This window comes from Mycteria americana, chromosome 1 (genome assembly GCF_035582795.1).
Source record: "Mycteria americana isolate JAX WOST 10 ecotype Jacksonville Zoo and Gardens chromosome 1, USCA_MyAme_1.0, whole genome shotgun sequence".
NCBI classification, from domain to species: domain Eukaryota; kingdom Metazoa; phylum Chordata; class Aves; order Ciconiiformes; family Ciconiidae; genus Mycteria; species Mycteria americana.
In genome coordinates, this window is record NC_134365.1 from 109741187 (window position 1) to 109754790 (window position 13604).

Sequence of the window (13604 nt, forward strand, 5' to 3'; positions counted from 1 at the left end):
CTAGTCCCCAATCTCATGTTAACTTTGAGTCGTTCTTCCTTCCCTAATAGTAGGCTTAGATGTAACAGAGCCCTCAAGATAGGTGATAGCAACATGCTGTCCGAGTGTGGCGTGGATGCCTCTTGGTCTGTTTCATATCCATGTTGAATAAGAAAGAGTATTATTTGTGTCCAAGCAGCTCATACTAGGACAAAAGTCTGCCTTAAGACGGACAACAGTAAAGCACTGTTGCTCAGACTATAGAAAGTGGGCAACACTTGTCTCTGGCCTGTGCCTACCTCACCAGAATTTGTTATGCAGCTATTCTTGAGATGCAGATTCTTGTGCACCTCTCACAAAAGCAAAATTTTATGCATATAAGACACCCATTAACTTTTGTCCTCCTCCTTCTCAAATACCAATACTTTCGCTAATGCGGGACTGAAAGATAGGACAGTGCAGATCTCTCAGTTTCTCCTGAGTCCTGGGTACAGTGGTGGATGATCTTCAGCCCAGATATTTCTCAGTGTTGGTAAAGGAAGGCAGTTTGGTTTTCACTACTCCGCATAGTATATTCTCTCGAGTCAGCACAAGTTCTGTTCCAACCCCTCCTTTTCCGATATACATTACGCTACTCATTTTGATAGAAATGACTGCTGTCACTTATACGAAGGGATTCTGTGGTGTTCTACCTTCAAACAGCTCCTGTTCTAAGCTCTCCACCAGCTTTGCCTGGTTCTGTGTCTCCTTTTCTTCTTGCGTCTCCCTGTAACGTAGAAAAATCTTGATTGCTCTGTATTGTCATAGCTGAAGACTGGTGCCAATGTATGTGGATGCAAAGTAATTGCTAGGGCTTGTTTGTTTGTTTTGCTTTGTATTTGAGAATAAGCACTTTTGGAAATAACCTGAATGTAAAAAACATCAACTGACAGCAATGATGCTCCATGATGGTTTTTGAATACAATGTAAAATAATTAATTGTAAGAAACTAAAAAATCCCACAACTTGGTAGAATCTCACTGAACAAACATCTAATGGAGAACAGCTCCCAAAGGTATACAAAGCGGGGAGTACCTGTGGGGAGAGAAGAACAAGATGGGAGGAGGGCAAGGAGTTGTGAGACTTGGAAAACGGATTTCATGAGACGTCCCTTCGGTGGGCATGGTTCTACAACAGTCTCTGGTGAATACATAGGACGTTACTCATGATGACCTACCTTCATCCCCTTACGTGCAATTTCTAGTTTCAATGATGGGGAACAGTAAATGTAGCAGTAATAACAATTGCAGGCAAATCTTTTTATCCTGTCAGTGCTGAGATTGCTTGTTTTTCTTCTTTGCATACAAGCAAAAAAGATTTTCTCCAGTGTATCTGTCCTGCTTTCAAAACCTCTTCAACAACTTTAGCTTAATAAGTATCATAGTGTACATCCTTATAGCTTGCAAACATTGAACATTTGCTTTTCACATGTTGATGCTTTATTAATACTTTCTCTCCCTTAAAACCTAATCTTTTCCTGTACTGTCAACAGAAGAATGTAATCTTCCGTTAGAAAAATCTGTTGAAAACTCCCATTATATTTGTTTATGTGTGAGCGAATGTGTATAAAACAGTGCATTTTAAATAGAAGTAATTATAAAACAGGAATTCTTTGTTTTCTTTCATTTTGTTTGGTCAACTGAAAAAGAACATCTGTACCATCATCCTCACTGCAATTTTCCACCCTGGCAATTACCCACATGAGCAAAGGTCATGTGCTGTTTTAGAGAGCAGGATATAATTGTGCAGGGTTTCTGTTGATCTGGGTAATTTAGTGGAAAAACTCTGATTAGACTAAGCTTGCCAAAAGGTAGTAAGGGACACATTAGATGGCTTACCTGTAATTTAGATTTCTTTTAAGCTAGGTACTAACTGATGTTTTTGTGTACATAAAAAGGCATTAGAAAAAGATGTATTAGTCATAGGTACTGCTTCCTAACAGAAGCAAAAACTTTTTAAATGCATAATGCATTCTCATTATGCATTTAAAAAGAGAGACAAATATGAGACAAATATGTCCACTATTTCTTAAATGTCAAATATATTTAAATATTAAAAAATTAGTTGAATTTTTGTTTCATTTAGCAATATATTTTAAAAATGCATTCAGCATTGTGAGTTGTTTTGAAAATGCATTATCCAGTTAGCAATTGAATAAAATATTTATCTGACATGCTGACATAAAGATGCAAAATCATTGTAGTATAATTCTTTTTATAGAGGTCATAAAGTAAGGTCAAACTCAAATTTCCATTCATTCGTAGCCACAGAACAAGGTTATTAGAAGGGCACCTTTTCTGAATAAATAGAGCAGCAGTTACACTAGAAAACAATGAAAGCTGCTCAGTTGAATCTTTAAGTGTTTATTCTTTGTGCAACTGCAGAGAATTACAGCAATTGTTGACTCATATAATTTTGTGCATTGCAAGCTGGAGTAAAGACTCTAACCCAAGTATCATCGCAATCATTGTGAGGATTAGTGCTTGGTAGGGCCTGATCCATCCTATTAGGTGCTCTGCCCTTCGTTTTCCAACACCTTTGAGACAAATATGTCTGAACCATCACTAGCAAAACTTGTTGCTTGTGAAGCTAGAGATGCTTCTGCCATCAAAAGGTCTGAATCCACTTTCAAAAGTCTTGTAGTTTGCTGTGATGTGTGTGACACTCAGTCATTATCAACTGATTGGGGGAATGGGCCTGTCCTGACTTTGGTGAAACTTTAAGTGCGAGGTTATAAAGCCTCTGAAGAGGGTTGGAAAATTAGCCAATAGAAGAAATCAAGCACAGGTGCAACCAGGAATAGTAACAGGAGAGCAAAGGAAGTACAAAAGAAAAACACAGCACACAGACCTCTCCTTCCTTTTCGCTGGTGCTCTCCTGCAGGGGATTGAGGCAAATCTGACTTTCGGGCGTTGTTCCATTTGTCCATTGGAATTTGCTCTTCCCCCAAAATCCTCTTTGCAGATGAGTCGAGCAAAAATGGTTCTCCCAGAAGGTGAGGATAGAGGACAGAAAGGGCCTGAAGTGGACACCATCGGTTTTTTGCTCACCCACAGTGTACACCAGGTCATGTTTTCAGCAGTGCCAAGTTACTCTGTCCATCTGTCTGTCCTTCTCTCAGCCTCCCTCTGTGGTGAATGCTACCTGTGCTCAGAAGGTCTTTTATTTTATTTTTCTTGTTAATGGTATTTTGAATGACAAGTTTTCTTATTTTGGACCATGTGTGTCTTTTCCCAGTAAATTATAGTCAGTCATGTTGTACTATATGACCTTTGACTACCTCAACATTTTGGTATTTTACCGTTCCTACTGCAGTAGCTCTATACTGCAATAAAAGACTACAAGTCACAAGGCAGTCAAGAGTAGTGTGCCGTCCTTACTTAGTTAATTTCCTATCTGAAAATTCTGCTGACATTACCCAATTCGTAATTCAATTTAGGAAGCATGTCTGTTGTGGACCCTGACTTTTGGGGTTTTTTTAATGTCCTTTCTTCTCCAATACCATTGTCTATTCTTATCCAAATGTTTAGGGACCTAATTTGCAGTGATGCTCCTCAGCCAGAGTTTCAGTCGTTCAGTGATGAATAGGTCTGAAAATCAGGCTCCTTGTGTGCATTGTGTTGAGCATTGGCCTTCTGTGAAAGACAGGAGGATGTCTTCCCCAGCCAGTCTTGCAGAAGTGCCTAAAAAACAGATTTTGCTGAATTAGTAAACTGTTAAAAATCCAGTATTATTTCTATCATCTAAAGGTACATAGGGATGCATATGTTTCTTGCTGGGTCACTTTATTTCTGCTATTGTAGAAAACAGTGATAAACCTTTTGCCTTCCCATTTTCAAGGAAAGCTTTCATTTTATAGTTGCTGAGTGGGGCACCAGTGTTTCCACTGCACTCTTCCTAATGACATTTAGGTCTTTCCCTGACTACCATCATTTAATATATTACTAGTATGTATGCATGCATGCATGAATAGTTCAGATTTCCTTTCCTAGATAGTAATTTGCACTTCAGGCATTTAATTTCATTTGCTGTTGTGTTGTATGTTTTATAGTTTCTGACTGGTTTTCCCTCAACAAAATGCTCCCAGCATGAAATAATTGGTATGGGAAAAGGCTGCACACATGGATTGTGTATAAAGGGACTTAATTGATTAGCTTTGCAAAAGATCCAAGCTTTGCTTGGTGTACATTTGCCCCAGTTAAGTCAATGATACCAAATTTTTATGGATGGCTCAGCACATCACAAAAATGCCTTCTCTTTTCTCATGAGAGTGGATGCTCAGCTTCTTGGGTACAGACCTGCTAAACTGTGCTTTGTAATTCTTGAAATAGATGGCAAACTTAAAGTTTTGTGAGTTTTGGAGTTTGGATGGGTTTTTCTTTAATTTTTTTATACCAAAGGTACTGTTTTTTCTGTTCATATCTATGCATTTTTTATTACAAGACAGTTGAATGCCAAATTGAACTAGAGCTACTACAGGTTGCATAACAACACTTCTTTAACTTTTCAGTGTAGCCTCTTCTGTACGTATTTTACTATATAATATTCAACATTCACTTTGCATTGCATGAAAAATTTAGATGACAACCTAATATAAGGTATTGGTAATTTGTCAGTAACGGAGTAAAGGAAAATAAAAAATTCTTTGTGTGGTTAATAAAAATTATGAAGACAGTTCTAAAAGTGATTGTTTCATAAAACTACCCAAAGGGAAAGTTCTGCAGAAGCTTTTTAAATCAAATAAGTATTTTTTCAATTTAGACTTGTCGAATGATTCATATAGTACTTTTTTCTTCTTTGTGCTTCAGCCCAACGCTTGAGAAGAGAGTTACAAATGTAAATGAATACAAATCAATAGGAAAGCTGTTTTATTATTTCACTGGGAATTTCTGAACAATTTGAGAGCAACTTGCTACAAGTTGGGCAGACGATTCAGTTTAACCTTGATCTTAAGCCAGCTAGGCTGGCTTACATTCTATCAGCAAGGGATTTAAATTTACTCGGACACATTTTAATTGGCATTTATGCAACATGTACTCACAGATGCTGAATTCATTGAGAAATCCTGAGTGCCATCTGCTTAACTCTGTTTCCCCTCTATTAAAGTATAATAAAATAAAGCCAGATCCTTCTGGCTTGCTAATGTATTTATCTTTCAGAATACAATATTTTAATTACCACATCAATAATGTGTTATTTTGTGCTAGATATTAATTTCTGTGTTTAATTAAAAGTAACCTTATTTTCTTTGCTCTTTTTCATGGCTTGTTAAATGTTTTTGGCTCAAAAACATTTAAATCAAAGACTTCAGGCCTAACTTTTACATCTGAAATAAGACATCTTTAAAAATACTGGGTGGTGGTTTCAATGTTTGCTGAACTTGGGTGCTACTAATATTGGCTCACATGGAAGAATAGTTAAATTTACTAAGTAACATCCAGCCCATTTCTGAAGAGTTTGGCTGCCTTTAAAAATGTGATTGGTCATTCTTGATTGATCACGTTGCCTAAAGTAAACGTATAAATTCTAGACACGTTTTATTTTATTATAAACAATACATGCACATGCAAGTACATTATATTTATTTTGAAACGGGCGAGACAAAAGCTATTTTGATCAAGTATCTGGACAGTATGGGAATATATATAAAAATGTACAAAAGCATTCATTTTAACAGTTTGCAACCTCCTCATATGCTAAATGTAAAAAGAATTCCTTGAACATATTTCATAAGTAGACAAAGCTGTTTTGAATCCCTGGTACCTCATGCGGAGCTAGATCTTCTTATTGCATACTAGACCTTAGTGACTTTGGGTTCAACTGTTGCATTCTCAATAAGATTATACGTGGTCCCTGGTGTATAATCACAGGTAGCATGAAGCAGTGCTGAATGCAACTAATGTAATTCTACCTCCCCATTCTTATGTAAGAAAGTAATAGAGAAGGCAGCTCCCATTCTATAAAAATTATGATTGTTAGTGTTATTCAAGGTTTGGGGTTTTTTTGTTGTGTTTTGGGTTTGGTTTTGGTTTGGTGTTTTTTTTTTTGTTTTTTTTTTTTACCTGAACGGCATAGTTGTACTTTAACAAGATTGAAGACCTGTTCCCTGCTTTCGACATTTATAGGGAGAACTGACAGGTCTCTCACTGACTGAAGAAAACCTTTAAGCGTATCTTAAACTCACTGTTGCTCCAGAAGCATTGGGACATGCTTAAGCACTTTTCTAACTTGGATTCCAGCACTTCTCTTTTACTTTTGTATTGATGGAAATCATGGAACTGATTTAAGGTACAAATTTTCATGGTGAGGAGTAGAAGGTTCCTCTTTTTTTTACTTTAAAGCTTCTAGTTCTCTCCAAATTAGTCACCTTTTATTTACATTCTTACAGTAGAAGCTCTTTAATGTAATAAGAGTTTTCCAAATTGCTGTTTAGGTCATACTTCTACTTGTACACATGCCACTCACTTCATAATTTTTTAGCACTGTTTCTTGCTGCATAAGGAAGAAAATTGCAATATGCAAGCTTCACTCATTTTAGAAGATCCAAGTCTAGTAGTACTGTTAATGTTTTTAAGTACATATACATATATAACTGCTGAAAAGGACTCCAGTAAATTACTATGGTAAATTCCTGTGATGTAGAAAATAATTTCCTAGAGTTGAGAGGTTTTGAAAAGATGATGTAATCTAACAGGAAAAATCTTCCTTTTTGGTTCTTCAATGTTTGATTTCCAAAATGTTATCACTAGGCTTTTAAAACATAAAAACTTAATTTCTCAATGGATAAACAGTGTCAAATATGACTATTTCATGTCAAATAATGGTGCAGCTGCCCGCTTTTTGCCATGGAATTGTAAAGGAAGTTCAGAATATGTGGCTTGGGTTTCTAGGTAGCTAGGCAGTCTTAAATATGAACGTTTAATGAAAAATATAACATTTCTACTTTTTAATGTTGAAATTTTCTTATTAATTTCTCTGTTGCATTTCCATCTTTTTTTTCTACTTTATCTTAAATCAGCTTGTGGAGTAATTTGGACCTGCATTATAGGAAAATGTAAAACTTGTAGAGGGTAAGGAGATTTGAATGTGAAATAAATAGCGAGTACAGTGAGTTAATATGATGAAAAATACATAGTAAATCTAACCAAGAAATCACATACCTTCTTCATATCTGCATTCTTATTTTTCTCTCCTCTTCTCTCCTCTTCTCTCCTCTTCTCTCCTCTTCTCTCCTCTTCTCTCCTCTTCTCTCCTCTTCTCTCCTCTTCTCCCAAGGTTTTCTTTGCAGGATAAACTGGCTGATATTTGAATGTAATTGTTAAGGTTATAAAGATAATTTGTGAAATTTTCCTGGTTTACCTGTGCAAGATATTCACCTTTGATAGTGTGTTTGCAGTGCTGTCTTTATGTAAAGCTTGTTACAACAGTGCCTGAGCTTTCATCATTTCTCTGTGGTGGGATATATTGAAATAATAGTAATTTCTTTGCATGCTATGCAATTAGCCTTGCTAGATGATATTGGATCTAGAGGTTCAGTTTCAAAGGAAAGGTTAAGACACCATGAATATCTTTTTCCTTTGAAGTACACTGTTGAGACTTCATCTGGGAACAAAAAGGTATGGGCTTCTAGGGCAGTGGAGGCTAAAACAAGAATGCCCATCTCAGATACGGGCAAATCAGATTGCTTCCATCTCTGCAAATAGTGCCCTATAAAACACTGAAGCTTCAAAGAGCTGAAGAGTTAATCAGATAGATGTTGATGGATATAGCAGGTTCAGTGTCCAATCACACCAGAGGAAAAAAAAACCAATCCTTTCTGGAAAAAAAAATCATATAAAATATATGTGCATGTAATAGGATTTCCTTGGTATTTATTTCTTTACTTGTTACCAGCACTGCTAAGCTAAGTGTATTCCCACTTGGAAAGTATCTTTTTAATTATCCATCTGTTTTTCCCTTACCTTTTATTATTCTGTCTGAATTGGTGGTTTTGTGTGCTTCAAATGATATGTAGATTAATTTCTGTTCTGGAAGTCTTAAATTATTTATACTGTTTGGGAATAATGTGCATTTCCATTGTTTACAGCTCTGGTGTTTCTGATTATGTAGCATCAGTCTTGTTCTGCTGAGAGTGTCCTCTGTTGATTAACTCTCTAGATAGTTTGATAATGGCCTATATCCAAATGATGTATATACAAATCCCAATTGTTTCCATGAACCTTGACAGAATTTAGTGAGGTATTTGTTACTGGTTTTTTAGATAAATATGTATAGAGTTACCACTTTGCTCTTTAAAAAATTTTCCTCTGAGAGATCAGATAGTTTTGTCTGTTGTACAGTTTTACATGCTTAAATAACAAAGGCTACCTAGGCTTTGTTATTTAAGGCTTAAATAACAAAGTCATACAGACTTCCAATGAAAACAGAAGTTTGACACAAAAATGAGAATAAATGCTAGTGGCACTGCTTCATTCTGTTTACTGGTAAAAGCACTCACTTTTTTTTCCCTGCTTAGTATTACATTCTTGAGGGTTCCCATTTTAGACCAGGTGCATTGATTCAATGGATTTGGGGATCTATAATACTATTATTTCTGTGGCTTTAGTAAGGACACAACAGATATACTCCTTCCCCCCAGCAAATCCAAAATACACAAATACATTTTAACATTTATCTGTAGTGTACATGTATTGTGGTTTTGGCAAAACGTAATACACTACGTATTTCGGTTCTGAGACAAGTATCTCATTGCTGTAAAGCAAACAAGAAACATAGCACAGAAAAACGAGTACTTATATGCACCTTACAGTTTGTATAAACATTAGGAGCGTCTACTATTTAAAAGCATTTTCTACATGAAGTAACTGTAGTGCCTCAGTCTGAAAGTTCAGGAAAGCTTCTGAGTAATCACTTGTCATGGTAAGCTAAATGATGATGACTGAAAGATGCCAATCAATTTCATTCAAACATGCAAGCAACAACAAAGCACTTTCTTTAGCAAAGATAACTTCTCTTTTTGTTTTAGATTCTCATATATAAATGAACATGGTGATTTGAAGATTCTGATTTGCTGTTTTGTATTTTCTTGTTTCCTCACAAGAGAAGAATTGTATCATCTTTCTCTTAGCCCTGTTGCTCCTGGTTGGTTTTGTAATCACTGGCCAAAATCTCATAAATGGATACATACACTGAAAGAAAACTTGTAATATGAACTTAAAACTTATCTCTCCTTTTTGGTCTCGTGACTGGGCCAACAGTACGTAAATATTGACAGCAGGCATGGAGCTCTTCTTACCCTGTGGTAATTTAGTGGACATGTGGGAGGAAAGGCATGGTGGTGTTGAAAGAACTGGTGGACAGGCCATGGTGTGGTAGCTAAACGAAATGGGGAGAGGAAAAGATAAGATTGTTACAGTTGGTATTAATAAGGAATTTTTATGATATCAGATGTTCTTAGTTCTGCTGTATGTACGTTATGTCTACAGCAAGTAGTTGCAAGTAGCTCACCCCAATAGAAGTGTATTTATAGAGGGAAACAGTTGGCCTGAGAAACAGTGTCTGCACTGTGCATGTTTCATGAGAACTCCAGTTTGGTCTGTTGCCTGAATATCCATTGGAACCTGGTGTTCATCTTCTGGTCTAGTTCCATCCATCCTCCCCCAAATAATCAGTTTTTGCATTCCAACCCCAGTCCGAGATACGAATCAAAGCCAGGTTGGTGGAGAAGATTCGGAAACTTCCTTCACAGTGTAGTCCTGATCCAAACTCGAGTACTGACATAAACACATCCATAGAGGAATTTCCATTTTGCTTTTGAGTTTGGTTTTTGCTCTGTTTAGAAGCAAACTGAAGAGAAGCAAGAGAAGCCAAAACTAATTTTTCATTTCTTTTATTCTACCTTGTGTATTTACTAGAGGCCCACATAAATATGCAGACCAGAAACCTAACAAATTGATTGAAATTCTGATGTGCCTGGTACAGCTTCTCTGCACTAACTAACTAGGTGGGGTGGGAAAACAGAAGTTGGAATTCTTCCTGATTGTAGACTGCTGAAGCCAACGTTGTTTTGCACTGAAGACACTAATAGTAGTGAGTAACAGTAAATAACCTCACAATGCCATTCACCAGTAAGATTGAAAGTATCTAACAATGAAAGTAAGCAGCACCAAACCAGCTGGAGTTTTTGTTTAGTGGAAAGTCCTGTAACAGCAAAAATGTATTCTCACAGTATATCAGTAAAACGAGTGTAAGCGTTTTGGCAGTCCAGATAGTGTTTTGGGGTTGGCTTTTTCCCCTTAGCTCAGTTGTTTCTGAGTGAATTATTAGAAGATACCAGTAGCTTTTATCTTGCAAATTCACTGTCTTCTCAGTGTCCTGCTTACCAAAATTAGTCACAATGTATTTGCTTTTTAAAACTGTCCTGAAAATGTATGACTTTCATTTTTACGCATCTATTGATAATCTAGATCAAGTCTTTTAATGTTTTCAAGCTTACTTTGTGTGCTTAAACATACAGAAAAGAACCAGTCCACTGAACTGACTTGAAAATTTAATTATATTCAGAGTTCATTGAGAAATAAAAGAATCCCAGTCTCACACAATACCACACTCTCTACAACAATTCGTAATGGAAGAATCCTGTGGTTTACCAGGAAATTAACCTATATGGGCTGCTTAGGACAGATAGGAATTGAATTAATGGAGTTTATAGGTCTTTGTAAAGTGTATCATGGCACCCCACAGTTCAGGTTTGTAATGGCAAGGGAAATCGAGCATAGGTACTTCTGCCAATGGTACCCCAGCTCGTATGGAATCAAGAAAAAGTGTGGTCTCATGAATTTTGTCCAAACTTAAGTTTCATCATTAGGAGTTAGAAATAGCAAAAACAAGGAGAAGAAAGCCAACAGTCAAATTACTAAAATTACATGTTATGATTTCTTTACTGCTGTTGTTTCCTGGGAAGTGTTTCAGGAGTGGCACTGTACTGCAGTTTCTCACAGGGTGTAATCAAAGGTGAAAGCAACTTTTCGACCAAATGAAGTCACCACCTTGATCCTTTTAGACTCTCACAGCCATTTCCGTTACGTTGGTTTGTTTTGTCTTGAATGCATTTGTAAGTTCCTATTTCAAACAGACTAAGCTACAGTCATCCACTTTCCTTTTCCTTGGTGGTGAGTGCAGACGCGTTGTCTTGCATGCCACGAAGTCCCTGCCATCCCGTGGTGCCTCACAGCGTTACGAAGTTGGACAGCGATGGATGCCAGCATCTCTTTTGTAGCTGTTATTAAAGATGCTATCTTTAGCCGCAACACTGAAGTTACACAACTTAATGTTGCATGTGTATTAAAATATTAATGAAAACAGAGGGTTGAAAACAATGAATGTGACCCAATATAAAAGGAAGCGTTTAATCAAAATTAAAATCTTCAGTAATGAAATCTGGCTGGCTTTATGTGTATTTGTGCTCATGCTGAGCATCGCCCTCTGTTTCCTTTTGTTAATTCTGAATCAGACTTCTGGCTGCTGTTTTACCACATGGGGTGATCCAAAACTTCATGCACTCCTCCCTGCCAGTAGTAAGGCAGACTCTGCTAACAGGCAATGTTTCTCTGATTTTTACTCAGTAGCACTTATTGCACATTAAATACTAACATATTGATCAATTGGCACGTTGCCTTTGAATATCTCATAGGGATTGAAGCCAGAATAAGAGTCCAAATGCAGAAGTACTTTTCTGCATGATTTTATTGTCTTTTGCCATTTACGATAGCGTATAAATCTCTAGGAGTTGCAGTTCAGAGTTCCAACTTGGTGAATTTGGTAATGTCCATTTACTTACAATACCATTTTTCATTGTTGTAGCTATTAACTTTGCTACTTTTTGTAATGCTCTAGGTAGAATTTTACAATATTTGAAGCCTTTGGATGGTTTTCTAAATGAAGAGCTATCATTGTAAATCATGAAGACGTCTGTCTAGAGATTTTTCAAATTCTGAGCAATAAAAAATGTAAGTGCATGATATTGCGCCGTGCTTCTCTGTACTGAGAAAGCAGAATGATTCATATCTTATAATATGCCTGAAAAAGAACAAACATTTGCCTGTACCATTTTGGATCTAACTCAAAGCAGTTAATTGAATTAGATGAAGACTATATTTCTCTATGACCTCTGTATAAGGCTGTCTGCCATTTTTCCCTGAGGTGATTTCCTGGAATGTTTTCTAAAACCAGCAAAAGTAATTTGAAAAGTATATGATATTTGGCATAAATGTAATTTTGAAAAAGTTTACCTGTTTCTATGGTGGCAATCTGTTGTCAATTTACATCTTGAATGTTTTAGGAGGTAAAGAAACAAGATAACATTACCATGAGAATGATATATTCATGCATTTGGATATGCAGAGTATAATTAAGGAAACATGCACTATCTAACTAAGGTATATCCTGCTGCATAGCAGTCCGGAGAGGTGAGAAAATACAGTGGAGTTCTGTGGTCTGTAGTTCCTTTCAACAGAATAAAATTGTATATAATAACAAGAGAACAATAGAACAGAATAAAAGCGTATGTAATAGTTCAGCAATGTTTTTGAGCAGTGTGGCTTTGCTGTAGTGTCTGGTGCCAACAAATGCTGTTCTTAGCTCTGCTGTTATTTAGAATTAGCCACTCAGCCATATGAAGTGCCTGCATCTTGCACCTTCTGACTGGTGTTTCAGGCTTGACCTCAGATGTAATGGTGGAATATAATTTTCCAGAATATTAAAGGAGAAGTGACTTAGGTGGTTGAGAGTGGTAATGATACTGTATATTCTCTGATATTAAAATGTCATATTTTTCAACCACTTTAACAGCATAATGGGGATTTTTTCATGGAAATAGTGTCCTTTCAAAAAACGTTGATGGTAGTGGTACAGTTATAATACGCTAAAATTTGAATGCTAAGCAGAAGGACACAGCTAAAATGGGTGCCTTGAGGCAGGACCTTAGCAAAACAGTAGCATAGTGCATATGCAGATTTAGGGCTATGTTGCAGAAACATTGCTATCACAGGCGTGTGAATCTCTATTTCTTTGAAAATGCCTACTCTGATAACTTTTTGGCTTCTTCAGAGTGAAAGGATGATTATAAGCAATTGTACAGGCATCAGCCTTTTAAGTCTTGCCTGTACTTTAGAAACAGTGCTGCCACAGTTTCATTGGCAAGTCTGTGGAACAGTTGTATCTCCTCTTTTAACAACACAAGTTAAGACAAATGAGGTTCCTTCAGGTTTGGCCTAGTAAGGGACTTTCCAGCTTAGAAACTAGGGGAAGAGAGTCAGTTTTTCACATCTCAAGCCAGCGTAGCTTGCTGTTTGGCAGCAACACCTTTTCAATCAGTTGCAATCTGGCTCCATTTGCCAGTGCCATATATCCCAGCTTTAAGCTCTCATTGAAAACTGGCTAAATGTTTGCATCTGTCCTTGCTGCCTGTAGTCCTTCCTGTATTTTTCCCCCTGGAATCCTGAGTTACAGGATACTGGCATTTCTGGGTTGGTTTGTGTCTTCTTTCTTAAAAGGGAAAACCATTCTGCTTGTGAAATAAGGTTTGA

The 13604-nt window shown here is 36.7% G+C and overlaps 1 protein-coding gene across 1 annotated transcript in view; it reads left to right on the forward strand.

Moving 5' to 3' along the window:
• ROBO1 (roundabout guidance receptor 1) overlaps positions 1 to 13604 on the forward strand; it is a 751137-nt gene that overhangs the window by 615091 nt on the left and 122442 nt on the right. The gene's annotated exons all lie outside the window — the stretch shown is intronic.